We start from the raw sequence: 5,218 nt of genomic DNA, 5'->3' as shown, positions 1-5,218 counted from the left end.
CCAGACGCTGTGGATCTCTGTGAGTCTGAGGTCAGCCTGGTCTACAGAGTGAGCTCCAGGACAGGCACAAAACTACACAGAGAACCCCTGTCTCCAAAAAAGGGGGGGCATTTAGAAGTAACAGAAGGGGCCAGTGGATAAGGATCCAGGCCCTCCCAAGGTTATCCTGTGTTTCCATCTGTCTCTCTCCCCTCTATATTTCTACCTAAATCTCTTATTCCTCACTCCTCAAGAGTACTGGGGTGGGGGGAATGGTGGGAGTGTGCCCCTCCAGTTAATTTATAATAGCTAGCAAGAAACAAGCCTAAGCTAAGGCCAAGCATTCATAACTAATAAGAAGTTTCCATGTCGTGATTTGGGAGCTGGTTGGTGGCCCAAAAGAAAGCCTGCTATAAGACTCTGTCTCAAAAAACAAATTCAAGTCACTAGAATATGTTTCTAAAACACACCCAACAAGCAGTAGGTCATACATTGTCAGTTTGCATTTATAATCTTAGTCAACAAAAGAAGTATTAATGGCATTGCTGGAAAAAGAAGAGGCAAGCCAAGAGAGAAGCCATCTAGACAAGGCCAGAGAAGACAGGAATTCCTAGCTGGTGGGAGGCCTGGACAACACAGCTGGATGGAGTCTAAGAGTGTAGTAAGGATGTCACTCAACACACTGGAGTTGCTAGATGAGCCGGTGTGTCTGAGACACTGGTTATGAACCACAGAAATTCAGCAGGTAAAATTCCGAGTCAATTACTGCCAGCGGAAGGTCCAACACGGAAAGAAAACTTACTCACAGTCTGCTAGGTAGCTTAGCTGTAAGACTAGCAAACTAATAGGAGAAACGGTGCAGATGTGTGAACCGTGGGTGTATTAGCATGCCTTCCGTTGCTGTGATAGGATACCATGACAAAGAGCAATTTAGGGATAAAGGGTTGATTCTGGCTTAAGGGTGCCAAGGGATAGAATCCACCAGGCTAAATAAGCAGAGAGAACGCATTTTATCTGCTCACAGAAAGCAGAGAGAGGAATGGAAAAGGTTCCATAACCTTCCCAAACAGTACCACCAGCCGGGGCCCAGGTGTTCAAATACGTAAGCCTGTGGGAGACGTTTTCATTCAAGCCACCATAAAGGGTAAGAAAAAAAATCCTTGTGTGGCATAGTAGTAGGAAGTCAGAAAAAAATAAATTATAAAAAGTCCAGAAATAGCAGCCAGAACTATTTCTTGGAAATGAAGAGATTGATTCTGGAAGAAAAAGGCAAAGTAAAAATGTATGGCGGAGACACGGGGAGACAGGCCTTTGTATTGGTGTTTCCTGTTTATGTGATGTGCGTTTTTCAGGCAATAATTATGCTTAAGACAAGAATTCGCAAACATTTACTTTGAAAATCGGAGTGTAGAAATTGTTTACAAAGGTAAAATATCAGGGCCCTATGGAGAGCCTGCTCCAAGGCCGCCTCCAGGGTAATGCAAGAAAATCCACAAAGGCAGTGAGGGCTAGACTTTATCTGTCGGAGGGTAAATAGAAATAAGTTTCTATCTGAGTGGTAAAATAAGGAAACACACATGCTTTCTGATGTTAACTTTCTCTTTCACTTCATCTTAAGAATGATCTCTGTTGTCAGAGAAAGAGGAGGGACTGTAAGAGTGTAAATTGTTGAGACCAAGATTGGAAGAGCACAGGGACAAATAGCCAAATGAATGGAAGCACATGAATTATGAGCCAGGGGCTGTGGAGCCTCCAGCTGGAGCGGGCCCTCCGGATAAGTGAGACAATTGAATAGCTTGAACTGTTTGGGAGGCACCCAGGCAGTGGGACCCGGATCTGTCCTTAGAGCATGAGCTGGCTGTTTGAAACCTTGGGCTTACACAGGGACACTTTGCTCAGCCTGGAAGGGGGGGACTGGACCTGCCTGTACTGAATCCAGGGAGATGGGAATGGAAGGGAGGGGCTGGGGGGAAGGTGGGGGCGGCGGCGGGAGTGGGGAGGACAGGGGAACCCATGGCTGATGTGTAAAATTAAAACACAAATATAATAAATAAAAAAAGATTAAAGAAAGAATGATCTCTGGCTCTTTTCTGTCTCCACACAGCTACATATCTTATACATTCTATACATACAGCTACATGTCTTGTGCATTCGGGTATACATCTCTATACACAGTTACGTCTGTTTTCACATGTCTACAATCTATCTTTTACATACATTTCTCTTCTATACCTCTATTCTGTACAGCTTCGTCCTCTTGTCTCCACACGGTTACAAATCTCCACATAGCCACAGCCAGACATCTCATTCACACAGCTCTCTCGGCATACAGCTCTCTCGGCATACAGCACTTCGCTCAGTTCCTAGGCACAGCGCTTTCACACGGCTGTCTCTCTCACACTCCCTCACACACACATATTATTCACTCACTCTCTACTCACTCATTTTTTTCACACACTCACTTCCTCACTCTTCTTTCATGCTTCTTCTTCTTTCTTCGTCTCTCACCCAGCACACACACACACACACACACACACACACACACACACGCACACACACACGCTTCACTCACATTCTGCAGCAGCTCACATAGCTCTACACAGCAGTCTCTCCTCACCACAGCTGCTGCTCTCCCTCAGCCAAACTCTAGACAATTGTAAGTTACATTTTCCAGGGCCCCACCCATTCTCACAACACTAGGTAAGTCAGGTGGTTTCTCTTAGGCTAGTAATGTCACACTGACCCATGCATGTAGCACTAAGTTGGTGAGGGGTCCCGACATTAAACAATTGGCTGAACCTTGAGTGGTCAGGGTACATGCAGAAAGGGAGCCTCTGCAAGGACTATGTCTTGATGTAAACAGCCTGGCCTTGATTTAACAATAAACAACACCTGAGAATTAGTCTTTGTGTATATTCTGTAGAGGAGGCTTAGTCTGTTTTGGAATAGTTCTAAGGTCTTTGCAAAATGTGTAAAAGGTTATCTTTGAGACTGAGAATACTGTTACTTTCCTGTGTCCGTAAAGAAGAATACTCCAGCTGGGTGGTGGTGGTGGTGGCAGCGGCGGTGGTGGCACACACCTTTAATCCCAGCACTCGGGAGGCAGAGGCAGGTGGATCTCTGTGAGTTCGAGGCCAGCCTGGTCTACAGAGTGAGTTCCAGGATAGGCTCCAAAGCTACACAGAGAAACCTTGTCTCAAAAAAAAAAAAAGTAGAGGAAAGAAGGAGGAGAAAGAGGAGGAGGAGGAGGAGGAGGAGGAGGAGGAGGAGGAAGAGGAAGAGGAAGAGGAAGAAGAAGAGGAAGAGGAAGAGGAAGAAGAAGAAGAAGAAGAAGAAGAAGAAGAAGAAGAAGAAGAATACTCTGGTAATATTTCTGTTCATCAGAATAATGCAGCTGAGACAGAAATCCACAGCTAATTGTGTGCCAGAGATGTAAAACACACTACCAAAGGGCTGTGGAAAGCACCCACAGCTGTTCTTTTAGAGAGGTATAATGGTGGCACATGAGAAAGTTACAGACAGAAAACAATTGGTTTCCATAGCCAGTGACCCCACGGCTTTGCTCCCCATCAGGGAGTTATACATCTGGTAGGTCGACTTGTGAAATACTAGTTGTCACCTGCTGTATACCCCCATGCCCAGTGGCAGTAAAATCTCTATAAATGTCCTTTGTGTGTGTGTGAGGGCGGGTGGCTGTGTGGTGTGCGCGTGCCAGAATGTTTCTGGAAGAATATCAACAGAGACGAAGATTGTTTTGAAAGGAAAATTGTTTGTATTTCCATCAAGCCAGCCACATCCAGTTCCTTAGATGTATTATTTTCTTGGCTGACATTCTTCCTTTACACTTACAAACCAACCATAACTGTCTTCATCTCTCTTCCTATTTGGGAGGAGCTGGCCATGCCTGATGTAATTATTGAAATTTTCAATAATCCATGAAATGCTATTTCTAGAGCAGATAGTGTAGTTCAGTTAACCTTGGGCAGAGGTACTTTCCTACCTACATGTCTACTTAGCATGAACCCATGGTTAGGCAAGGACTTGGGTGACAGTGAGAAAACACATGTAAAGTTGGACACCAAGTGTGGTGCAGGCCTGTGGCCCCAGCAATTCGAAGGTGGAGCCAGGAAGAGCAGGCATTTAAGGTCATGCTCAGCTTGTTTGTGAGTTCAAGGCTAACCTTGGCTATATGAGACCCTGTCTCAAAACCACAATAATACACAAACAAAACATAGAGTAACACCGGGGATTTGGCATATTTGGTCATCTCAGACTCTTAATGGTTCCTTTGAAAACATCGAGGTTGTTTGGCAAAATTATAGATTGAAAGAGTCTCCTTCCACTTGCCCTCTGGGTTAACAAGGCCCAAGTCCTCACCATACATTTTCCCACGAACTTGCACAGTTTGGCCAGCTGAACTCAGGACTCAGCGTCTGAAAGCAGAAAGAGCTAACGCAACCAGTTCAAAGGAGTCAGTTAAGGACTGGGTAAAGAACACAGGCCAAGGGACATTTCTCCACGGCTGAATCCTGGAAATGGTGTCTCTCCAGTCACCCATTCAACCAGGACTGATGGGCCACCCTGTTGCGCAGCACTTTCCTACACACTGAGAACACAGCTGTGGATACAGTGACCCAGTTGTGCCTAACTGAGATGCAACGGTGCAATTTAAGAAGAATACAGCTTCCCCACCACACTCCCCCTCTCATCAAAACCCAGTCCAGAGTTCTGACTTGAAGGCAGAAGTTTCGCTTTGGCATGAAACCTGTCACGGACTCAGACATTCTGATCCTTCAAGGAAAACCAGCTCATCTGTCCAGCAGTTTGTCCTGTCTATATGTTCATCAAGCAGCTCCCTCCCAGACAGAGAACTGAATTCCACAAAGTCACACCTTCCCCGCAGTTGAAATCAGGCTCTAGTGATATTAGGCTTGCACAAATTGAAATGGGGCTAAAAGCTCAGATGTGAATTCTCCGATTTCTTGCTAAGCTGGAAGCTTTTACAGGGCTCACTTTAAATTGAGAGGCAGAGTTTAGACCCTTTTGTTACTTAAGAGACTGAGCAAATTAGCAAGTCTGAAGAAGCAAATCTTTTTTGATTACTGAACTATTACAAATGCCCCCTGGCCAAAGGATAACCTCTCTCCCGGAGGGGAATGTTCAAGGGAACTTGTGCTTACATTCATAAAATCTGTTAAAGTAAATCTCTTACATTTCCATTAAGTCGGTAAATTACTTC

Source organism: Onychomys torridus, chromosome 4 (assembly GCF_903995425.1).
Source record: "Onychomys torridus chromosome 4, mOncTor1.1, whole genome shotgun sequence".
Classification (NCBI taxonomy): Eukaryota; Metazoa; Chordata; class Mammalia; order Rodentia; family Cricetidae; genus Onychomys; species Onychomys torridus.
The sequence above is the reverse complement of the archived record's forward strand: the minus strand, read 5'-3'. Positions refer to the sequence as shown.